This window comes from Canis lupus, chromosome 1, assembly GCF_003254725.2.
Source record: "Canis lupus dingo isolate Sandy chromosome 1, ASM325472v2, whole genome shotgun sequence".
Classification (NCBI taxonomy): domain Eukaryota; kingdom Metazoa; phylum Chordata; class Mammalia; order Carnivora; family Canidae; genus Canis; species Canis lupus.
The window spans coordinates 89,645,623-89,671,280 of NC_064243.1; the positions used below are offsets into that span (position 1 = coordinate 89,645,623).

The 25,658-nt window shown below is 43.7% G+C and overlaps 1 protein-coding gene across 4 annotated transcripts in view; it reads left to right on the plus strand.

The window, feature by feature from the left end:
* KANK1 (KN motif and ankyrin repeat domains 1) overlaps positions 1-25,658 on the plus strand; it is a 207,706-nt gene that overhangs the window by 109,729 nt on the left and 72,319 nt on the right. The window contains exon 1 of one of the 4 annotated variants that reach the window (XM_049092385.1): positions 11,112-11,151. The exons of 2 other annotated variants lie outside the window; for them this stretch is intronic. The gene's annotated coding sequence lies outside the window, so the exon portion shown is untranslated. Of the gene's footprint in view, positions 1-11,111; positions 11,152-25,658 lie in introns of those variants that run through there. One more of the 4 variants, XM_049092406.1, reaches the window with a different exon arrangement.

Genomic DNA, 25,658 nt, shown 5'->3' on the forward strand with positions numbered 1-25,658 from the left:
CAGATGCCAGGATATTCCAAGACATCTCAACATAGGTCTTATTTCCCAAAGGAGGTTTTTTTAATGATACAGGTCATCCTTTTGCCAGTGGTGAGCAATCTTGCCATGTTGAAGCTGCCCTTCTGTTCTCCTCTCTGACCCGGTGTGAGCTGGCTCCTGGAACCTTCTTTCAATTGTTACCATCCTCCCAACTGGTGGTGTGGTTTTGTCAAAGGTGTGCATTTTAGGGAGACTGAGGAACATGTGGGATCTGCATTCTTGCTGAAGCATAAAGACCTCACATCCTAGGCTAGTGAGTTTTATTTTTTCCTTTCTTTTCTGTTTTCAGCAGGAGTAGTGACTAACCCTCAGGAACTTAGACCTGAACAGGGGCCAGGGCCACATGTTAACAGTATTTATTCCCTTAATAAGAATTTATTAAGTCCTTGATTTATGCACAGTACTCTGCTATATGAAAGTTATCAAAAAAAATTTTTATAACATTGGTTAAGAGTAAAGGAGACCTTTAGAATATTTGTCTGTGGGATCCCTGGGTGGCGCAGCGGTTTAGCGCCGGCCTTTGGCCCAGGGCGCGATCCTGGAGACCCGGGATCGAGTCCCACATCGGGCTCCCGGTGCATGGAGCCTGCTTCTCCCTCTGCCTATGTCTCTGCCTCTCTCTCTCTCTGTGACTATCATAAAAAATAATAAAATAAAATAAAATAAAATCTTTAAAAAAAAAAGAATATTTGTCTGTAGAGTAGTAAGTATGAACTTGAATGGGCACAGTGCTTTTATGGTATTCAAAACACTTCTAAAATACAGTCACTTGTTTCATTTCCTCAGTAATCCTAGCCAAGGTATCTTCTGCATTTTTCTGACTTGAATCAAAGCCGAGTGAGCTTCTTTCCTGGCTCGTGAAGCCAGAAAAACCAGCAGAGACTGAGCCCAGACCCCAGCCTGCTCATCAGGACCTGCTCCTAGCCGAGGAGTCCTGGCTTTCGATACGTTGGTTTCTGTCTCCCCTCTTCCTAGTTTTGGGATTCTCAGCTACAAATTCCAAAGAACTCCTGGGATGGTCCTCAGAGTGAGGGAGGTTCCTGGGTTTTGGTTCCCAGGTGCACATACTCTTATGCAATCAGGGATCTGAAACGAGATGCATCCTGTGCTCACCTTTGAAGTCCACTTCTTCCCAAGAGTTCACAGCCCCTGGTTACCCAAGGACACTACAGACTGAGACCAAGGTTTACGGTCCCTGCAGAAGGATGTTTGGACCACACTGGTGATGTGAATTCAGAATGCAAATCCAAGGCAGACTGGCTATGGTTCAAACCCCAGGGGGGATCCCCCCTCCACACCCAGTTCCAGGCCCTACCTGACATCCCCTTCTATGTGATGAACTTACTTCTCTGTGGCTCATCAGTGCTTTAGCTTCATGGTGGGGCGGGGGGACAACCCTACTAAACCCTGGGTGCTTTTGCTTTCTCGGTGGTACATCCAGTTATGCCCACCTGATGAAGACAGGTCACATTTGATGAAACATGGTGTGTTGTATGGTGAGAGGCACTCTGGATGGCTGTTGGTATTGCGTTGCTTAGCATTGTGTGGCTTCTGGAGAATATGTGGGGGCTCCTTGCTCCCCACCGCCCAGCTTGAGTGAGGCTCACTTATTTGCTGAGACAAAGTCAGACTGTGTCACCATCCACTGTCCCTTCCTCCAGCCTCCCTGGCAGCTACCTAACTTAGTTTCTTGCTGCCTGCACCCAGAGGACAGAAATACAATGTTAATAAATATTTCTATATGGAATAGAGAAACAAGCTGTAAAAATAGTTATTTGCCATCTGCTTGGATGCGTTGCTAGGAAAGTGATGACATTTTCTCATCGTGGCTCCTGCCTCCTGTAGGGCACATCAGAGACAGACAAATTATAAATAACCAAACGTGTGTCCTGAGAGAAAATGCATTGGTCTCTGGAGCAAATACAAATAACAAATGCCCAGTTCTCCCTCCTGGTGGTGGGGGTGCTGGACAGCTACTCCGTTCTCAGTTACTGTGACGCGTAGGGGCAGGCTCTATACAAACCTGTTAGAGCTAGAACACTCCCCTTGACCTCCAGAGAAAGGAGGGGATAACAATGTAGAGAGGGGAATCAGGCCCATGGCCTGTCAGTGTTTGGGGAAAGGAAAGTGTTATAGACACCCAACGACTTATTTAGCAAGTGCCCTCTATACGTCAGGCACTGTACTTGGCACTTGACATATATTAGCAGCTTGTCCATTGGGAATGTGAGTGCTTGTATTAAAAACAAAAAAACAAAGAGAGTGATGATAAGAATAAAAGGTAATCATTGAAAGCACTGGCAGGGGCAGCCCCGGTGGCGCAGCGGTTTAGCGCTGCCTGCAGCCCAGGGCGTGATCCTGGAGACCCTGGATCGAGTCCCACATCAGGCTCTCTGTATGATGCCTGCTTCTCCCTCTGCCTGTGTCTCTACCTCTCTCTCTCTCTCTGTCTCTATGAATAAATAAATAAAATCTTAAAAAAAAATGAAAGCACTGGCAGATTTCAGGTGGAAGGTAAGAAACGGGAAGTGAGATAGTCTGCAGAAAGCTTGTTCAAAATCTGGCACTGGGAGATTTCCCAACAAAAAGGCAAAGCCAAGGAAGGGTGCGAGTGGTTGACAGGAGCAGATGGCTTGGTGTAAGCAGTTCTAGGAGGGATGGGGACCTTTTGTTGTTGCTTTGGTTCAGTGATACCATGTTTTGAATCCCACCCGCTCACAAATACTTTCTTAGCCCTTGGCCCTTGAGACGAAGGGCGTGAAATGACAAGTTGAGTTGCAAACAGATTAAATCCACAGTGCGGTTTATGCCCAGCAGACAATGGTCTGGGGAAATTATGTGGCCCGCACAAAAAATGAAATGCTGCATGGGCTCACGAGCATCCCAGGATCACTGGGGCTTCCACTGAGCAACCCTAACCACAGTTCCACTCCACAGAATTCCACTTCAGGATTCAAGACTTCTCCTTTCTCTTGGACGTCCATCCACTATAGCCTCGGGCCGAACCATCCCGAAACACTCATCTCAGACCTCCCTTCTGCCCCCATCACTGCTGTTCACTTCCACGATGGAACAGTTCCCAAGGAGGGCCCTTGTTCCTCGGAGAAGCAGGCCTTTTTCTTTCATTCAGCCAGAGCAGTAATCCCTAAAAACATACCCAGTCCTGTGGCTTCTGAGCTCATGTGACATTGAGTGACTCCCAGTACTTTCAAAACAAAACCCAAACTCCTTGGCTTGGTACACAAAGCCCTTAGTCATCCAGCTCGTACGTAGCTCAGTTTCCCACAGCTCCCTCCTACACACCCCATCCTGGGGGCTCTTGCCTTTATGTCTGCTGCATGTCTTCTTTGAAGACTATGCTTCCTCCGCTTCAGGGCCAATCACTCATCTTCAAGACTGCTTTCAAGGGGCGATGCCCTCTGATAACCCATTCCCACATCTCAGTTTGGATTATCTACCACCCCTCTGTGTTCTCTAGCTCCCTCAGCTGATGCCTTTTGGATAACTCTTTGACATGTGGTTAAATTGAAGTATGTCATAATAACTTCCCTTCCATTTCTTTGTCCATGTGGACAAAGGCTGTACCATTAATCCCCATCTCCCTAGGACGAACAGTGTATCTGGCTCCTAATGGTCTCTGAAAGATTTGAATGAAAACGAGGTGACATTTGGCACTCCATTTGAAGATGACTGGGAGTCGGTCAAGCTATGGAAGGTGTCGGTGAATTTCTATTTAAGTCACATTTCATATTTTCCTTTGACATCAGATATTGGCAGCTAACTGTCCTAGATTTTCATGACCAAAAATATTCCTGAAATTTCCTGCCTGATTTTGATCTCTGGAACGACACTTCTACTGCATGTCACTATTTGTCAAGATAATTGCACTTTTGGGGCACCTGTGTGGCTCAGTGGTTGAGCGTCTGCCTTTGGCTCAGGTCATGATCCCGGGGTCCTGGTATCAAGTCCCACATCAGGCTCTCCACAGGGAGCCTGCTTCTCTCTCTGCCTATGTCTCTGCCTCTGTGTGTGTGTGTGTCTCATGAATAAATAAAGTATTTAAAAAAAAAGATAATTGCGCTTTTACCTTGGGGTTCTAAAAGGAGAGTTTACAGGAATCAATGTTTTAGTAATTATGTTGTTCACCCAAAAGGAAAAGTTGAATGGGAAATACTTTAAAAACTGGTTAGAGAGAGAGGATAATTATTGGGAACATAGAGAAAATAAATGCTTATTACATGTATCATAACTGGTATAGATGGAGATTTCATGCAAAATAAAGCAACCTACGGTTTTTGTTTTTGTTTTTGTTTTTTTTACAGCTTCTAGACCATTTTCTGTGCACTCTTGAATTTGTAGACATTTCTAGTGCCCATAAGAAAATTAGGGAATGAAACCTTTTACAAACTATTAATAAGCACTCCAACTCGTTTTTGTGCCATTCACGTTACTACCAACAAGTGCCACTCTTACAAGACTCCAGATTAATAAAAGTGGTTTGATTAAGTGGTCCAGTGGTCAGTGCTCAGGTGGTTCCTGTCCCTCCTCCGTGCTGTCCACTGTCTTCTGATGTGTCCTCTGTGTGGTGGCAAGACAGCTACAGAAGTGGGAAGCATCACTTCCAGACAGGGCATGGTGTGTCTTTTCAGGATCAGGGCAATCTTTCCCCAGAAGTTCCCTGCAGAAAGTCTCTTTGCATCTCACTGACCAGAATGGAGTCACCAGTCCTTTCCTAAATCTATCACTGGCAAGGGGAATGAGGTCACTATGGTAACAAACCTGGGCAGAACAGAGGTGGAAAGTTGGCCCTCAGGACTCCAGGGCTTTCCTCCTTCCTGTTGTTGTAACCCTGCTCCCCCTCCCCAACTCCCTGCCATTGGGGCCTCCCCTTGGTGGCTTTACCAAGCTGTGTCTGCATCCCTCCAGATTCTTGGCACTCCTAAACCCTTACCCACGTTCCCTCAGCTCCGTCTTTGCCCTCCCTCTGTTCTGCACATCTGACCCCTGTGTGAAGGTCACGTCTCCCAGCTGGATTCTAAGGTCCTTGGGGGAATGTCTGTGCTTCTCTGTTTCCTAATGTACTTTCCAGAGAACCACAAACCCTGACTTTATTTGTGCAAACCCTTTCCCCAAAATGTTCCTAATCCAACCCACTGAAGGAAATGTTCTTAACATCCTATTCCTAATAAGCCCCTTTGAGACTAGAGCCAGTCCTTAAAATAAAATATTCATCCCTTTCTATTATTAGAGAAGAATTCCATATCAGCAGAATAAGGAAAAGTCCAAGTGACATTTGCAATACATTAATATTCTCTCTTTATGCACTCAATTTATTTTTTTGTCCTTTGTCTAAGGAATCATAAACTCACTTCTGCAATGGTACATACAGGTTTTAGATTTTCTTAGTCTTCACTGTTTTTCTAATATTCTCAGTCAGTGGTTCCTAGTCTTTACCATATATGATGATTATTGAAGGAGCTTTTTCATGATATGCATATATAGGGGCTCATGGGTGACTCAGGCGGTTGAGCAGCCGACTCTTGATTTTGGCTCAGGTCATGATCTCAGGGTGGTGAGATTGATCCCCATGTACGACTCTGTACTGTGCATGGAACCTGCTTGAGATTGTCTTTCCCTCTCCCTCTGACTTGATTGTGAGCACTCATATTCTCTCTCTCTCTCTCTCTCTGTCTCTCTCTCAAAAAAATGTCTTTACTATATGCATATCTAGGTGTCATATTCAAGCTTCAGGGCCAGGTGGTCTGGGGTAGGGTCCTGTCTGTATCTATAAAATGGGATCTAAGAGTTCCCCAGGAGATTCTGTGGACAGGTGGGTTGAGATCACTACTGTTGCATATCCAGATGTAGAACCCTTCTTGGTGAGAAGTATCAGAATAATTTCAAACTTTTCAGGGTTCTTGTCCAGATTGATGCCATGTTCTTTTTTTTTTTTTTTTTTTAAATTTTTATTTACTTATGATAGTCACACAGAGAGAGAGAGGCAGAGACACAGGCAGAGAGAGAAACAGGCTCCATGCACCGGGAGCCCAACGTGGGATTCGATCCTGGGTCTCCAGGATCGTGCCCTGGGTCAAAGGCAGGCGCCAAACCGCTGCGCCACCCAGGGATCCCTGATGCCATGTTCTATGGTTTCTCATCACCAGCACATCTGATCGTGCAAGCTGTGCGCTGACTTCTTATGGGTTAGTGTCTGATTACCTACCTTCCCTTCCTCCTTTTCCCCACCTGGATTATAAGCATCCCTGCATCTCCCATCTGCTCTGCAGGATTCAGTGCGGCACTCAGGATATCACAGAGGCTCACCCATTTTCCATCAGCAGGGTGGTTTTGCCCAGATGCTGGATATTACTGTTCACTTTCATCCTTGCTGTGCATTCTGTTCTGTAAGTGCCAGATTGACCGTGCACCTTCCTTTTGGCCCCCAAAGCCACCTTTTTCCCCAGAGCCTTTCCCAGGCCACCTCAGACTTCACCAGCCTTTTCCCAGCCCCCTTTGCAAATCTTTGCAACTTACAAAAATATTTAGTTACTGCTTTATGCCATCCATTTGTGTATCTCCCTCTCCCCACCTGCTCCCTCCCCCCCCCGCCCCCAGCCAATTTCTACTGTCTTCTACTCCAACAACTCCTTACTCTCTCTTTCTTGGGAAGAAAACTTGGCCTGGCTCATTGGAAAAGTTGTCCTCCTCCCCACCCCATTCTTTCTCAAGCCTGCCATTCGTGGGTCTTCTACTTTCTTCAGACACTAGCAAATACTCTCATTACCTCTATGCAGTAATGATGTGAAAGCTTTACTTTGAAAACTTGTTGGATATTTGTTCATTTACCTCTCACCTTTCTTCACCTCTGGCAATACGACCTTTGTTTAGAAAACGGGGTAGAAGGGTCCCTCTTTGACCCATTTTGTAAAATCTAGCATTCATCTGATTATGCCTAATGATAACTGGTAGCTGATGTCGTAAGTGGCGTTTCCTGCAGCAGTGGTTCTTAAGCTTCAGAGTGCATCAGAATCCCTAGGGGTCCTTACTCAAACATGGGTTGTGGCCCTACTCCCAGGATTGCAGATTCAGTAAGTTTGGGATGAGGCTTGACAATTTGCATTTCTAAAAAGTTTCCTAGCAATGGTACTGTTGCTTATCTGGGGACCATACTTTGAGAACCACTGTCATGTGGTATCAAGGAACAACCCAAGAATGAGTGTACAGATCTTCCTCGACTTGAAATGGGGTTATATTCTGATAAACCCCCTATCATAATTTGAAAATACTATCATTCAAAAATGCATTTAATATGCCAAAAATCATAGCTTAGCCTAGTCCAGCTTAAATGTGCTCAGAATACTTACATTAGCCTCTAGTAAATAGGTTGTAGTTGGGCAAAATCCTCTAACACAAAGCCATTTTATAATGAAGTACTGAATAGCTCATGTAATTTATTAAATACTCTGCAGAAAGTGAAAAAGCAAAATGGTTGTAGGGTCCAGATAAGTGTCAGTGTATCCAGTTGTTCATTCCGATAATTGTGTGGTTGACTGCGTAGGTGCTTTGCTGCCCCTGCCCAGCGTCACAAGATAGTGTCATACCACATGTGGCTAGCCTAGAAAAAGATCAAAATTCAGAATTTGAAGTATGGTTTCTACTGAATGCATCACCATGAAGTTGAAGAATCCTAAGTCAAACTGTAATAAGTCGAAGACTATCTTTTCACATTATGTTTAGTGATATCATCAAAGACCCAGGTTCTTACTGTCATTTTGCTTTGTTTTTCACCATATGCTAGTGGTCCTCAGACTTGCTCTGCATGGGGGCAAAAAGGCTGCAGAAGTACCAAGCATCACATCCAGATACACATGAATCTTGTGTCCCGCCTTATGTATGTAGCAGTGGTAACTCTTGGGGCAACTGAAACAGAAGATCCATGGGGTGCTTATCAAATATCATGGCTAAGGTGTGAGCACAGCAGTCATTGAGGGGCAAGTTAATTTAGCTATGTGCCTTCCATCCTTAGTGGCAGAGGAAGATATTGCTCATTCAAGAAGTATACTGTTGTGGTTCTTCCTCCACCTCCACTGTAACTGAGGATCTTCATCAATTTCTTACACGACTTAGTACTTTCAGGGGGAATCAGAGAATTTTCTTGTTCCAGTGATTCTTTTGGCAGACTAGTGTCATGAAGACCAGTATCTTGTGTCATGTCTGGAATCCTGGCCTGTCCAAAATGACAGCACAAGCCTGCAGATGAAGCCACGCTCTCTGTGTCTGAGGCTAGTTGCAAAACAGGACACTACCAAATGGGAATGGACCTCACTCATGGAGGACCCCACTCCTGCTGCCAGTAAAGTCTCCATGGCTGAAATCCTATGTATACCATATAAGCCACTTCTCTTTTCTCCAGTCCTGCATTTTCCCTGAAGTTTGCTTCTCTTCAAGAAGGTAACTGCAGTGTGGCCCCTCTGCTGTGTCAAGGATGTGCTGGTTTTGTTCAGGATAAGCCTAGAAACAGAGTTTCACCTGAGTTTTTCCTGACCGTTGGTGCTCAAATGACATCGTTGACACCAGCTCTGGGAATGGTGTCCAGTGTCTCTTGGCAAGAAATGTACTGGTCCTTGATTCCCAGGCTCTGGGCAAACGTACAATTGTCTGTTCTTTCAAACTTGGTTGACTCTGTTGTCTTTCGTAAACGTGTCGAGTTTGACATCTGCCTTTTGGGAAGCACTTGGTTTCTCATGATTCTCTTCTGTATCTTCCTCGGGTCCCCAAATCAATGTGAGTATTACACTGTCCTCTTCTGATTTCTCCAGGGACTGATTCCTCTTCCTGCTATTCAATTCATGCCACTGCTAAGAACCGATATAAAAAAGAGTGTAACGATGTCTGCAATTTAGGGACAGTTTGCTCCTTTTAACTCAAGACTGAGCAAATAGATTTGACTATGTTTATTTTTGTGTATTTTAAAACATTTACCTCAACAAGGTTAATTATTTAGAAGCTTCACAAAAATGCATAGTATGTAAAAAAAAAAAACAAAAAACAACCTATATCTCGATAGAGGTTCTATGTTCCTCGTGGAGCCCCATAAAAAAGCAATCTTAGGATGCACTTTTCCCCTACAAATCTGCTGCTAAGTGCTTTGCTTCAGCAAGCTATACCAGGTCTCTTCTAGCTATCATGTTACTGTAAGATTGCATTTCACTCCATTTTATTTAAATATTCACCTCCCTTTTAATTTTCTCTCATTCTTATCTTCGGCAGTAAGCAGTTTCCCAAGTACCCACCTTCTTCCCATATGGAGATTTGATCTTGGATGATTTTACCAAACACCGCCACACCCTTCGGCTCTTCTTGCTGAAGGGTGTGAGGGCATATGTCTGTCTGTCTGTCTGTCTGTCTGTCTGTCTGTCTGTTTCAGGCTCTAGGTAAGGTCCCTGGATCTCCTTGGACGCAGCCCCACTTTAGAATAACTCTACACCCGAGTTAGCAACCTGAAAGCTCTCATCCCCAATCCTATGCTCTGTGAATCACAAGGCTCTTGGCCACTAACCTTCATCCTAACTACTCAGACAGGTGCAGTGTGTTTGAGTGGAAATTCCTTTTTAGGACACACACCAACATTTTTGAATGTCTGCGTATGCCATAATGATATTCTCAAAAGGAATGCTTGGTTTTGATGTCATTTTTTTTTTAAATAGATGTGGCCAAGGGCCATATTGATAGCCTCAACCAATTCCCTGTTTTCCACCAGTGATGCCTCAAGCCTGAAAGTATACAGCTCTGTGTGGGGAAAAGCCCCACAATTGTGAGAAGTTCACCTATAAGAAACCAGGTCCCCCATGGAAGTGATAATTAATACAATTAGATGTGCACGGTGTGTCTAGAGGTAGTCTGGACATGTAAGTGTATAGTGTCTTTATCAGATAAATAAATGAAAGTCTTTTAGTTAAGTAAGTTTTTCCTGTGTTAGAATCCACCTTGTCACATGTTTGCTTTGGTCATTTGGAAGTAAAGTAGAGCATCCCTCTTGCTGATCCCCCGTTTTTCCTGGTATCCTTTATATCCTTCCCAAGCGATGGGTTTGTTCTGTGAAATGGCTAATAAGATCATAAAACATCATAAACACGTAAATGGAACTGTGTTCGGGGTATTCTAAGCATTGGGATTACAAAGATTTTTAAGGCACATGACCCAATACTTACGGAGCTGGGAACAGCGGCATCCTCTGTTTACTCCATTTGTGCTATAGAAGGGTGTGGGGGCGGGGGAATAAATGGCCTTTCTCTTTGAGGGTGACATGTAAAGATCCATTTGCTTATCCTCTCTACCCTTAAAAAACACACACATTATTAGGGAGCCTAAGTGGCTCAGTCAGTTAAGCATCCAACCCTTGATTTTGGCTCAGGTCATGATCTCAGTATCTTGAGGTTGATCCCCATGTCTGGCTCTGAGCTCGGGGGTGGAACCTGCTTAAAATCTCTCCTTTTCCCTCTACCCCTCCACACCCCCAGTTTAGGCATGCTCTCTCTCTCTCTCTCTGTCTGAAAAACAAAACAAAACAAAATGAAAAAAACCCAGATACTGTTTTTCCAGCAACTTCTCTGAATTAATATACATTTGGGCAAACTAAAAACTGGAAAGAGGAGAGCGGTATTGAGTGGCAGGTCTGGTTTTGAACAAGTGTTTGCTTTTGCTAAATCCCAGCAGTGCATGAGCTGGCTTCTGTCAGTTTGGTACCCCAAAAGATGGGCTCATGGACCTGCTTAGTCACCAGAACTGAGCAATGCTTTGCATTTCCATGAATGGCCAGCTGATAGGATTCCTGGTCTTTAAGCAAGAGAAAAATTCAAGCAAGACAAGACCTCCTGTGGCAGGTAGTTCTTATATGAAATTTATTTGAATGTCCAAAGGCAAATTTGTTTCTTTCTCTGTCCTTCAAAGTAAATAGGTACTTGTCACTTTGCTTTTTTTCTCTTTCATCTGGTAAGCTTCTATAGATGGAAGAAAGTTAGTGTTTCCTTTTGGTATTTTGAGAGTTTTATTTTTGTGCCTCCAATTGGCAGCCTCTCCTCTCTACGAGCAAGGGTCGAAGCGATGGCACTGGTAAGTAATCCTGGTTGTTCTAGATTTTTTTTTTAAATGCAGTTTATGCCTGAGTAAATTTATCTTTCTTTTCCCTACTTTATAGACTCCTATTTAATATCTTCTGAACCTTTTTATAAATAAAACTAAAAAGGAGGGAGAGCCTATTTGGAAACAAATAGAGTGAAGGGAAGGTCATTTTTAAGCATCTGCTTAGATCGCAATTCGGGAAGATCTTATACTTCGAAACCAAAGTATTGAACCATGGATCTGTTCAGGGTGAGGGTGACTGTCTTGCCTCTCAATCTCCCTTTTGAAAGCTCAAGTAAATTTGTGTGTCTGTGTGTGTGTGTCTGTGTGTGTGTATATATCTAAACATTATGTTGATAAAATCTGTAACTTTCATAAGCTTTTCAAAGCCACTGCTTTAAAATATCTTTTTGATGATAAACTTTTACCGTATTTAAGATCTGCTCTTTTGCTGTTTCAAAACAATTTTCAGTATTAACTCTTTAAAATGCTTCCTTTGCAGAATGAGATGCTTTTTGCAGTACACCCTTTTTTTGGTTTAATTTACTGTCAGCTCAAAGTTTTGGTCTCCATTCTGGGGAGCTTCTCCCATGAGTATTATGTTTAAAAGTGAGGGGTTTTAAGGTAAATGGACAAGACTTAACTTTGATTTGTTTTACATGTGGGAAAATGTATATTTAAGTGCAGTCTTTGTTGCTTCACTATATAGAACAAGTGACGTTCTTTACCACTGTTATATTGGTGCTTCTCCCTATGGTGTTTGTAGTAAAAATCAGTCCTTTTTAACATTGATAATAAAGTAAAGAGGGTCCTGGCCTGGTGGGTCTGGCAGAGGCTAATTGTCTTCTGGGAAAGCAGTTCAAGGAAGCACAGATCTTTTTAAATCTATGTGGTCACTGTGGTTTCAATCAAGGTGATAAGTACCTGTGATTTTTGTGGAGGTGCTGCTGTTTTGAGAACAAGCATCAATTACCATTAACCTGGGTAAAAAGGAATTGAATTCTACTGATATTTTTAGGAGTTTAAGAACTAAGCCTTGGGACGCCTTGGTGGCTCAGCAGCTCAGGTCGTGATCACGGGGTCCTGGGATTCAGTCCCACATTGGGCTCCCTGCAGGGAGCCTGCTTCTCCCTCTGCCTGTGTCTCTGCCTCTCTCTCTGTGTCTCTCATGAATAAATACATAAAAATCTTAAAAAAAAAACCAAACACTAAGCCTCAAGTTAATAGCGAAATAAGAGAGGTGACATTTTTAAGAAATGGAATCTCTAATGTTTGAAAATTTATTTTTTGTGACAAAAACAGCTAAAGGGTTAAGGAAGTTTTTTTTTGTTTTGTTTTGTTTTTTTAAAGGAGATATTTCATGATTTGACCACGAATTATATTTTTGGCCTTAATGATCTGACTTGGCCACAAAATTACATAGGTATTTCAACAGCCATTTGTTAAACACCCAGTGCTGAGCCCCAGACAGGCTACCCTGGCATAAGGACTGAAGCACTGGTGGTAGACAAACCCCAGGGGCTGACAGTTCAGGGCTTGGCAGTCAACTAATAATGTCATTGTTTGACACTTTGTTTTTTGTGTTTTTCTACATTTGCTGAGGACACCTGTTTTAACAGTCATACACACCTTTGGAAAATATGAATGTCACCCCAAGAAATATTTTTTAAATTTAAAAGGAAAGTGTAGGGGTCCCTGGGTGGCTCAGGCAGTTAGGCATCTGCCTTCAGCTCAGGTTGTGATCCCGGGGTCCTGGGATCGAGTCCTGCATCTGGCTCCCTGCTCTGTGGGGAGTCTGCTTCTCCTTTTCCCTCTGGCCCTTACCCTGCTTGTGCTCTCTGGCGTTCTCTCTCTTTCTTTCTTTCAAATAAATAAATAAAAACCTAAAAAAAATTAAATTGTAGTAAAGCATAGTTATATGCTTTATACATTATAGTTATACATTATAACTATAGTTATAGTTCTCCATCAGAGAATAAGCTGTTCTGGTTAGCTGAACTTTCCAAATGGCTCAGGATTTGTTCCTGTAATCGTGTCTTCTCCATCCTTCTCTCACTTGAACCATTTTGGTTTGAAAACTTTCTGAAATTGATTACATATTTACATACTTTCTTAAGCAATCTATTAAACATAGTTTAAGCTTTTCTTAGTAAATTAGGCCTTTCATTGTCAATCATAATTATTATGTTGTGCTATAGTAATAACAACATCCCTAGGAATTGTACAGTTTGCAGGGGGTTTCACCCTTTTCAAGCATTATTTTTTTTTCAAGCATTATTTTTTTTAAGATTTTATTTATTTGAGAGAGAGAGACAGTTAGCAAAAGAGAACATAAGCGGGGTGGAGAGGGAGAAACAGGCTCCCCACTAAGCAGGGAGCCTGATTTGGGGCTCAATCCCAGGACTTTGGGATCATGACCTGAGCTGAAGGCAGATACTCAACCAACTGAGCCACCCAGGTGCTCCTAGCATTTTATTTTATTTTATTTTATTTTATTTTATTTTATTTTATTTTATTTTATTTTATTTTATTTATTTTACTTTTGCTTTTATTTTAGAAAGAGAAGGAGCAGGATGTGAGCAGGATGGGGAGAAGGGCCAAGAGAGAGGAAGAGAATCTTAAGCAGGCTCCATGCCCAGCACAGAGCCCAATGCAGGACTCTATCTCATGACCCTGAGATCATGACCTGAGCCAAAATCTGGAGTTGATGCTCAACCAACTGAGCCACCCAGGCACCCAAGCACCCTTTGAACATCTCTTCCCTTGCTCTAGTAATTTGCCTTTGAGTTACATGACTTTCTGAAGCAATCCCCCAAACTTGTAATCTGACTGGGCTGTGGGGGAAGGAGTGCCAAACAGCCAAATTTAATAGAATCACATGTGAAAGGGGAGTAAATTGGCCTTGGGTTTAAGGTTTCAGCATAAGCAAAGTTCATGGATTTATTTGTGATCATTTATCTGTGTATATGATTATTTTCTATTCTCATTAGTGCTCTAAGCAGGACACCTAACTTCTGGGTAGTTATGTCATTATCACATAAGAATGTTTTATTATTTCTCAAGTATGGGAGCTTAAATTGAAGAGGACTGTCACTTTTATACCTCTGTGTTTTTCTCTGTATTTTCATGAAACTTAATCCATTGTAACTATTGATCCTTGGCACCGATCGTATCTTAAAGTAGTAAAAACTACAGAAAACAAGTGCAGTTTTTATTATACATACTCTTGCTCCATTCAGTGTGTATTTAATCCCCACACTGTTTTTGTTTTTTGTTTTTGTGGGTTTTTTTTTTTTTAATCATTCCAGTTGGCTTTAAGGGAATGGTCTTGAAAAGAAAGCTCTTATTACAGTTGTATGAATCCCTGGTATCAACTAAGGACTAGTACTGAAAGGTAACTGTAGGAGCAAAAGCTCTCGCTGTAATCCCATGAAGTGTTCCACGCTATTTTTTCCTTGTTGACTCAGAACAAATACTAAAGAAGGAGCTGAATGACCTTCGTTTTTCTTCTGGCCCACACTTACTACAGCAGAGACATGAAATACCAGCCTTGATCCAGGACCTTCCATGGGTAGCCTGGGGAAAGTGTTTTTTACAGAGCTGTTGTTCAAGTCCAAGGAAATGAGGTCAAAATGAAAGGATCTGGTTGATCTAATACGTTTCAATCTTCTGCTTTCACATGCTTTTTTTCTGGATACTCTTTCTAGAAGCTGGGTTAACTACATAGTAGTAAAGTTGTTTCTTTTCTCTTTTGTTATTTTTATTTATTTTTTAGCAGGGGGAGGGGCAAAGGGAGAAGGAGAGCAAGAATCACAAGCAGGCTCCACACCCAGTGCGGAGCCCGATACGGGGCTCAATCCTACAACCCTGAGATCATGACCTGAGCTGAAATCATGAGTCGGATGCTTCACCAACTGAGCCACCCAGGCACCCCTCTTTTCTGTTTCTTTAGTAGGATCATCTCAGTATTTCTTTAAAAATACTCTGCATAGATAGTATTTAATATTTGCCTTCTCTGGGTCGTAAAATCAGAACACAGACACAAGAACCGAAACATACCAATTCCTTTTCTTATGCAATTTATTCATTCACTCAAAGAATAATTTTTGATTAATTAAAATAATTTTGAACGTTGGCTGTCCTAGGCTCTGAGTGTGAGACACTTAGAAAACTAGGACGATCATTGCACTTGCCAAGCTCAGGCAAGGCTCGGGGGCTCAGCTTGCCAGTCAGGCTTGGGGGGTGGTCGGTGAGAAGAGCAGCACCAGCCAGCCAGTCAGTGCCCTGACTCCGGGGCCAGGCGCTAACTGGAGCTCACTCCTGTGAACCCAGCCTCCTTATCTGTCACAGAGAGAACATGTCTTACGAAGCTCTTTTGCAGCTTGGCTACAATAACGCTTGTGAAAACATCGTAAAATGGTCCAGTGAGGATGAGTGTGTTGCCAGGTTTGGTTTAAAGTAGAAGGTGAGAGACTTTTTGTCCTGAAACCGTGTAGATAATCCAGCTCTGAGGTTCTGAGTTGAGGGGAAACAATGCACAGCAATGTGGGATGTAGTCTCCAGGAGAATGGTGGAGGTTGTGTTATTCAGAGCCACCCATTCTAGAACATCCTATCATTGGCATTATGCTCAGTGGTGAGGACGGTGAGACGTGCATAGCTCTGTTTGACATTATGTGGTACCGCAGCCTTTCTCAGACCATAGTATATTTCTACTCTATCCATTCGTAAGACCGCAGAGAGCCCCGTGGCCCTGGGATATGTATAAGATGCCTGTTTTATGTCTAAGTTCTGACATTTTTACAACAGTCTCTCAGTGTTTCTCTGTATTAGTATCCCCCCCCTCCCTTTTTTCTGTTAGTTCTTAAAGACGTGGACATGATATGTCCTGGTTTGCCTGGGACCATCCTAGCTGACGCCTGTTATTCCGACATCCCATCTACTTAACATTTTAGCACTCTCCAAAGTGTCCCAATTTGGATCAGAAGTCATATGGTTCACCTTGGTTCAAGACATTTCCAAAAACATGACATTTGGAGCCAGCAGATTAGTGGAATTGTAAAAATCTATGATAACTGACGTAGAGAGTGGGTTTGGTCCTGTAACATCCTGGAATGCAACTTACAGATTAAAGTCCAGAGTGTCTGATGATCAGCGCACGTGGCAGGCCATTTCCAAATGAGCTGTGCAGACTAGAACATGTATTTGCACACCCTGGCTCACTCAGAATGGTAGCTTTGACACCCGGACGGTTTCCATCCTAACTCGGCTTGTTGGAGCTTGAAGGCTCAACATTCCTTCTTAAAGGCCTACCAAGGTTTCACGCAGTATGAATATTTGCATTGAGATGGTATCCGTCTTGGGTTTTTTGCATGTTTATGTCTTTAAGTCAGCTCTACGCCCAGCGTGGGGCTTGAACTCAAGACCCTGAGATCAAAAGTTGAATGTTCTATGGACTGAGCCAGCCAGGTGCCTCCGTATCCATCTCGGTTTTGACCATTGTTCACCGTTACAACCCGCCAAGTGGGGTGAAACAGGTCTCACACCTGCAGCTCTCATAGAGTAACCCTGGGTGAGCGGGGGGCAAGGAGGTGGCCTCTCACAGGGACCGGCCTACGAGGCCGCATCTCCACCACCACCTCCTCCTCCTCCTCCCTTAAATTAGAAGGTGAGACAGAAAGAGGCAGAAGCTTAAGGAGAAAATCGTGCTGTGTCCCCTTGCAATCCCTAGTATGACAATGAAATTGCCCCTTCCCACCAGCCTTAATGCAGAATTTGTAAAAAGGTCAAGAGCTGCTCACTGTACTATTTTAGTATCTGCAGTCCCAGTATTTTCATAGCAGAGCAGTTGGCAAAAAGTTCAGTGCAACTTATGAGTTGGTGAAAAGCAAATGTGTGATTGCCTTTCTCTGTCGACAGCTGTTCTGGAATCTGGGGTTGGCCTCTGTGCTCATGAGCCCTAAAGAAATATATATGAATTAAGTCTTGCAAAGAGAAAGCAGAAGGTCAGAAAATAAAGAAGAATCGATGGAATGGGTCCGTTTTATGCTCTCCCCAGAAAGCAGACTTTCTAGAATTGCAAACGTGGTGTAAAGATCTCTGATAAACCAGTGCTTCTGCTTTAGGGTGGGCAGTTGTGGGAATGCAGATTCTGGTGTCTTCCTGCTAGGCTGGGGCCCTCCCGCTGCTTCTGACAGCTCCGAGGGGTGTTTCGGCTGGCTCTGACTCTGGATGTCACTGTTGTGCTGCAGGCAAGTTAGAGTGACCCAGGCAGGACCCTGTAATGTCAAGAGCTGCACTGCTTTGCTGAGGCTCGAACGAGAAGAACTGTCCGGTTAGGGCTTAACTTCTCAGTCTCTCCCAGAACCTTCCAGTGTCCTGTACAAAGAGGCCCAGTGTTCCTGCCAATGAAGAGAATAAAGAAATAACACACACACACACAAAAAAAAGAAATAACACATTTCACGGACTTGGGATTCCAGGACCTGGCTTCTTTTATAGCAGTTAAGCGCTAGGAGGAAAGGAGTGTGGGGGGTGCAGAAGGGTATGAAAATAAATAGGAGATTAGGAGAAATTCAGAGAGGAAAGATCCATTTCCTGCTGCTTTCCATCATAGGAAAAAGCTGTTAGGTGCCTTCCTCTCTTCACCTGGAAGGACACAAGACCACCACTAAGAGTTTCTGTGACTGTATTCTGGCTCCTAACCTCTGTTATTTCATGAAGTAGTCTCATCTGCATAAGCAGGATTTGAACTTAGGTGGTTTTTAGAGTGCATGTTAAACCATGGCAGCCAAGAGTTTTATAATCATATGGCATTACATATAATATATTCATATGTCTTTTCTTGAAGTATGTGGTTTTATTTCTGTAAGGGCACCTCCAAAATATGTGTGTGTTAATATATGTACATTTCGTATTTTCCCCTTGGCTCTCTTTAAAAAAAAACTTGTTTCATAGCTTCAAAAAAATTCTTACAGAATTCATAGTTGGCTGTAATAATTTCTACTTGCATGATACTCATCTAAGGAACCTGACCTCATAGTGGCAGCAATAGCGAGAACTTTCTTCTGTGGTTTACCAGCATTTTTCCTAACCATCTGCTTATTTGGGGGTGTATGTATGTGCATGAGATACTTCTATGAAAGAATAAAGTTCTTTCAAATAAAGTTCTATTCCAGAAAGTACCAAGGGTCCAAATGTATGTACTTAACTGTGTTCTTTTGACACAATGACCTCTTCAGTCTCAGGACAGAGTATAGATTTTTTTTTTAAGATCTTATTTATTTATTTATTCATGAGAGACACAGAGAAAGAGGCAGAGACACAGGCAGAGGGAGAAGCAGGCTCCCTGTAAGGAGCCCGATGGGGGACTCAGTCCCCGGACCCGGGATCATGCCCTGAGCTGAAAGCAGACGCTCAACTGCTGAGCCACCCAGGCATCCTAGAATTTATTCCCATCTGTGTTCTGACCAATTGGTTACATGCCAAGCTCCATATAATATAGTAGGTAATGAATGAGCCACTGTAAGTCATTGTAAGATTTATCATTCTTAGGGATCCCTGAGTGGCGCAGCGGTTTGGCGCCTGCCTTTGGCCCAGGGCGCAATCCTGGAGACCCGGGGTCGAGTCCCACGTCGGGCTCCCGGTGCATGGAGCCTGCTTCTCCCTCTGCCTGTGTCTCTGCCTCTCTCTCTCTCTCTCTCTCTCTCTCTCTGTGACTATCATAAATTAAAAAAAAAAATTAAAAAAAAAGATTTATCATTCTTAGACTTCTGGATGAGAGAATTAAACATTTTCTATAAATTTAACCCCAGAGACAACATTAATACTATAATACAGAAATTGAGTTGATAAAATATAAATTACACTGAGCCAAGGCTGAAGAATAAACAGAGAATCCCATGTTGAACAATGAAAATTGCCATACTAAATTCAAACTTCATAAGAACATATTTATGCAAAGAGATTTTGAATGCATTGTTTTGGTGGTGTGTTTACTGTGTTAAAAGCAATAAAGATAGACATGGATTATAGTTTTATTGGCCCCCACCCATGCGGTTTTGGTAAGAGTTTCACCTTTCTTCAGGGTGACCTGGTATTACATCCGTCAGAATGCACAGGCTCTGTCTTTTCATGTCATAAATCCATTTCTTGGAATTGATCCATAGTGAATTATTGGGCAGGTACACAAAGCTGAATGTAAGAGTATAGTTCTCAGTGTATTTGTAATATGAGAAAATTGGAAATAATCTAAATATTCAGTAACAAAAGAAGGTCAAATAAAACATGTCCCAAGTATGAAAGGAACATTTTACAGCTCTTAATAAGGAGAATACAGGTATTGTCTTCAAAAGATTATTCTTACAGGGGCACCCGGGGGGCTCAGTGGGAAGCATCTGCCTTCAGTTCAGGTCATGATCCTGAGACCCTGGGATCAAGTCCTGCATCCGGCTCCCTGCTCAGCAGGGAATCTGCTTCTCCCTCTGCCCCTCCCTCTGCTTATGCTCTATCTCTCTAAAATAAGTAAATAAAATCTTTTTTTTTAATGGCTCTTATAAATGTTAAAAGAATTAACAGTAACGGTGCTGAGACAATTAGTTATTCAGATGGAAAGAAATTAAACTGGACTCCTGTCTCATACACATATAAAAATTAATTTGAGGTGAAGCATAGAAAAGACTAAAACCATAATGCTTCTAGAACAAAACAGAAAATAATGTCTCCACATCTGAAGGGGAAGCAAGATTTCTTAACAGAAGACCAACCATAAGTACTAACTATAGAAGAAGAAAACTGATGTGTTGCATTTCATGAGATTTAAAACTTCTGTTCTTTAAAAGAGCGACATCAGGAAAACAAATGGAACAGCGACAGTCTGCCGTGGAAGTACGTGTGATACTTTAACTCTTACAAATCTGACAAAGGACTCTTGCCCAAAATATATAAAGAATTACTATAATTCAAACAAAAGGACTAATAACTCAGAAATGAACAAAAGGTCTGCACAGAATCGTTGCAGAAGAGAGTCTATGATGACCTCTAAGCACGGGGTGCTCAGTAGCAGTGGTCATTAGGGAAACAGAGGCATGTCAGACCGTCAACAGTGATGGCCAACAGCCGCAGATGGTGTCTAGTGTTGCTGACGAGGTACAACAGCTTGAACTTGTATACATCGCAATGCGCATAGAAAATGTTGCAGCCACTTTGGAAAGAAGTTGGGGTGTTTTCTTAGTTAAATATAGGGCAGCCCGGGTGGCTCAGTGATTTAGCGCCACCTTCAGCCCAGGGCGTGATCCTGGAGACCCTGGATCGAGTCTCATGTCGGGCTCCCTGCGTGGAGCCTGCTTCTCCCTCTGCCTGTGTCTCTGCCTCTCTCTGTGTGTCTCTAATGAATAAATACATAAAATTTTTTTAAAAAGTTAAATATATGTTCTCCATGATCCAACAGTTCTAAGTGTATAAACACATGTTCGGGGCAGCCCGGGTGGCTCAGTGGTTTAGTGCCGCCTTCAGCCCAGGCCATGATCCTGGAGACCTGGGATCGAGTCTCATGTTGGGCTCCCTGCATGGAGCCTGCTTCTGTCCATGCCTGTGTCTCTGCCTCTCTCTCTCTATGTATCTGTCATGAATAAATAAATAAAGTCTTTAAAAAACCAAAAAAAAACAAAAACAAAAATAAAAATAAACAACACATGTTCACAAGAAGATTTGTGGGAGAGTATTTGTAGCAGCTTTATTCGTAATTGTCCCACACCAGAAACATCAATAGGCGAATGGATAAAAAGACTCTAATATATTAATAAAAAATACTACTACTCCACGGGGGCACCTGGGTGGCTCAGCTGGTTAAGTGTCTGCCTTTGGCTCAGGTCATGATCTTAGGGTCCTGGGATTGAGCCCTACATCGGGCTCCCTGCTCAGTGGTAAGTCTGCTTCTCCGTCTCCTTCTCTGATGCCTCTTGCTCTCACTCTTTCTCAAATAAATAAATAAGTCTTTTTAAAAACATAAAAAATACTACTCAACAATAAATAGAAGAAACTAAAGAAAAATAAAGTAACGTGTTTGGGAAAGAATATGTATACGTGTGTGTACAAGCACAGGGGAGAATTAGGACACTACCCACCAAAATGTTGATGGCAGTGAGTAGAATTATAGCTTATCTTTCACGTTCTCTCTTAGACTTTCCTTTATTGTTGAAAATGTACCACTATTGCCTTGAAAGAGGAAAGATCCCTCCGTTTGGAAGGGAGTAGGGCAAAAGCAGCGTCTCTGAGAGCTGAGTTGGGAAAGAATCCAGAGCCCTGCTCTCCCAGTACCTCCTCACCATTGCCTGGTGGTCATACTCTGTGGTCATCACTGTGGCTGGAGGAGCTTCCAGACATGGTGGGGCTGGGGAGGCAAGACCTGTGTCCTGCTGACCCATCCCCAACGTCCCGTGTGGTCTGACTTTATTTGGCAACATAGGCCCAGGGGAGCCTAGGATTGCCGCAGCCGAATTACAGAAACCCAGAATGTTTGCCAGACCTGGAGTTGTTATTACAGAGCTGTCCTAGCCTCGCCATCAAGAACTGGAGGCCCAGAGCATTTGAGTAACTCTGCCAGAGTCCTGGAGGTCGTTTGAGGCCGAGTGGAAATTAAAACATGGTTTCCAGGCTCTTGGGCTTGGGCTCTACTGTTGTAGATGAGCACCCCCCCCACCCCACCCCCCCACCCACGTCCTCACAAGCAGCATTTAAAGCCAGGGGAAAAGAATTTCCAGGTAAGGGAATGGATTTTCTTTCACATCTTAGAACATTACACTGTGAGGCCTTCTGTCCAGGTTTGTGTCCAGGGAAAAAGGCTGAAATTCAGAGATACTTGACTTTCCTTGGGTCCTGGCCTTTTTTTGGGGTATCGACTAAAGGCAGTAAAAGCTCTCCCTTGAAAGGTATGTGTTTGCTAAAAATCACCAACTTTGCATTTAATTTGGGGAGTTTCAGAAACCCTCTGAAGCCTGTCCTTGTGTGGTCAGTGTTCTTGGTCTTGCATTCCACAAGTTTTCAAGTAGTCTCCTTGCATTTGAACATTAAGGGAACAACGAACCAGTGTTCATACCGTTGCGGTAAATATGTTTCTTGACACAACACAAGTTTGGAAAAGAAAGGACAGCAATTCAGAATGTCATCAACACACCTCATCACATTAAGACAGTGTTTTCCGTGTTTCCTGTTGCTGTTAGATGATCTTTCCAATAAAAGAAAGATTTCAGTTTTTAATTTATTTAATCTTATTTTTTTAAGATTTTACTTATTTATTCATGAGAGACACAGAGAGGCAGAGACACAGGCAGAGGGAGAAGCAGGCTCCCTGTGGGGAGCCCGATGCAGGACTCGCTCCCAGGACCCCAGGATCATGACCTGAGCCAAAGGCAGATGCTCAAGCACTGAGCCACCCAGGCGTCCCATAAATTTCATGATATTTTTATTATTATTATTTTTTAATTTCATGATATTTTAAAAACCCTGCCACACTGGCACAACTGCTTTTGTTTTGGCAGTGTGCTCAGACTCCACTCTGCTCCTACCCACACGAATAATTCATGATTGCACGGTAGAGTGTCTTCAGCATGTTCCTTCAACCGACCCATTCTTTGGAAGACCATTGCTCCATAAAAGGAAGACACAAGCCAAGGCCCCCACCACGATGAGGCTGGTGTTTCTCTGTGCTTCTCACCAAAAACTAGGTGTTTGGATAACAGGAGGTCATTTCCACTTAAAAGATGGAAGAGGTTTGAAAATGGCCCAATACCATGGTTTTGGAATCTCTGCCAGACTTGTTAACACCCCAACCACAGGCCCACCTGAAGTTTCTGATCTGGAAGCCCGGGGTGGAGCCCCAGAACCTGCCTTCCTGATAAATCCCCAGGTGACAAACTGGTCCAGGGCCACCCTTCGAGGAACAGTGACATGAGGATTAAGAGTCCTATAAAGTACCATGTTCTCCATTCTTCTGTGATAACGAACTTCAACACCATGCCAGACTCAGGGAACCAGAATCTCCAGGGAGAGTCTCCGGATGCTGTACTCGCAGATTTGGGGAAACACTGTTGCTATCGGACCAGCGGTGCAGAGCCCCATGGAACAGTAGACGTGGCTGACACCTCCAGGCCACGGCCTCCTCATCCACTGTATGCTTCGAGCCAATGACTCCGTCAGTTTTTACAAATGTACCTTCCTGGCTTCATCCTCAATTGTTTTTTTAAGATATTATTTATTTATTCATGAGAGACAGGCAGAGACACAGGCAGAGGGAGAAGGAGGCTCCCTGTGGGGAGCCCGATGCGGAACTCGATCCCAGGACCCCAGGATCACGCCCTGAGCCAAAGCCAGATGCTCAAACGCCAAGCCACCCAGGCATCGCTTCATCCTCAATTTCTAAGTGGATTTTGGGCCATCCTTACAAACGTTTTTATTCCAGGTACCAAGTATATTGTGCAAGAGTGATACCAGGATGCCTGCCTTCTGAGAATTTCCTGAGTTTTTAATGGGCTCCCTTTCTTTAAGCATGGTCACAGTTTGTGTGTATGTGAGAGAGAGAGAGAGAGAGAGAGAAAGAGAGAGAGAGAGAGAGATATCAAAAGTAGGGAGAGGGAAGGAAGGAAAGAAATGTGCATTTCTGTTGGGTCCCCTGGTGATGGTGATGCAGCTGGTCCAGGGACCACATATTGAGAACTTCTGGAACCAGTGACTCTCAAATGTAGCACATTGGAATCTCCCTGGGGAGCTTCCTGATGCCAGGGTCCCACCTGGCAAGCTAGTTCCACCAGCTTCACTGGTCTGTGCTGGGGCCTGGACAGTAACTCCCCTCATCTGTCAAGGTCATGAACTACTGCTCTGGCTCTCTCAGGATATAAGATAAGCCCATTAGGAGACGTGTAAAGCCTGTTAGGGAAAGTAGGGCTAACCCAGGAGGAGTCACACTTCAGGTGTGTGCGAATCACCTGGGCGTCTTGTCAGGCTGTAGGTTCTGAATCAGCAGGTCTGTCCTGGGGTCCATGATTCTGCTTTTTTCCACAAGGCAACGAGTTAGGTAGATGCCACTGCTATTGGGCATGCAGTGGGGGGTTTGGGGGATGTAGGGGGTGGGAGGAGGCACTACACTTGGAATAGCATGAAGCTTAGAAGCTGTTAACAAACACATGAAACTGCCTATCAACACATCATTTTTATATTCAAAAAATTATATTTTTGGGACACCTGGGTGGCTCAGTCGGATGACTCTTGATTTTGGTTCAGGTCATGATCTCAGGGTTGTGAAGCTCTACACTGGGTGTGGAGCCTGCTTAAGATTCTCTCTCTCCCTCTGCCCTCCACCCTTCTCCCTCTCTATTTTTATATAGAGAGAGCTCATGCGCATGCACTCTCTCTCTCCCTCTCTCTCTCTCTCTCTTTCTCTCTCTCTCTCTATATATATATATGTTTTTAAAATAGTGTAGAACAAATTAAAACAATGTCCTTGAGATGCTAGACATGTTAAATTTAGAAATAATAGATATTTTGCCGTGAATGAATGTTTACCTTCCCTTGATGGCTAGAAATTTTTGTTTTGGCTTCTCCCTATCCCCTTTCTGTAGTTCCACACAAATGTTTCTGAGTTAATTTTGCTTTGGTATGCTACACATATGCTCACAGACCTTTCTTTCCACCCCCCCCCCCCGCCCCCCCAGATCTAGATCTCAGTGTTCCCGGTCTTTCTGAGAAGGATCTTTGGGATCCGGTCTTGTTTCTTCACCACCTCAGCCCCCGCCCACTAGGTGTTAACACTCAGGAGGCTAGATGTTCAGTAAAGCTCCAAGGCCCCCAGGTCAGGAGCAGATGGCATTTGGCTCTGTCCCACTGTTATATCACACCCTCTGGGAGCCAGCCTTCTGGGGACATGGCTTCAGCCTGTGTCTCTGGCTTGAGCCCAACCTTTTTGTTCTGGGTTAGGAGTGAAGCCTCCTCTCTGGGAGGTTCCATCCTCTGGTACTTTTCCAAGTGTAGTAGAGTTGAGACGTTGCTGTCAGAGCCTTTCAGAAGAAGGAATGGAGAGGTGGGACAAGAAAGAGGCAGGATCTCAGGGTGAGTCCCCAGCTGCAGAGTCGCCTTCCCCAGGCCTGTTGCATTGCCCAACTGAACATGGCTAAAGTGTTGAGTGATTGATGGTATTTGAATTGGCCCTCAGAGGATGTGTCTGTGGCCTCTGACCACTTGGAATTGGTGGGAATGACCCCAGGGGTCTTCCCTTCCTGTACTGACCAGGGGACAAGACTTTCCCTCCTGGGCGTGGCCTGTCATTGGTTAGGCTGTCCCTCTATTGCTGTTATCCCAAGCATGCCTTGGTGGAATGAGACGCTGGCAGGAACCCAGTGTTTGCAGTCATCTCCATGATAGATGCCAGCACCCCCAGCCTGCGCCCTGGCGTTTACGCACCTAACATGGGTCGACGAACATGGGCAGCACTTTTGCAGTCATGAAAGC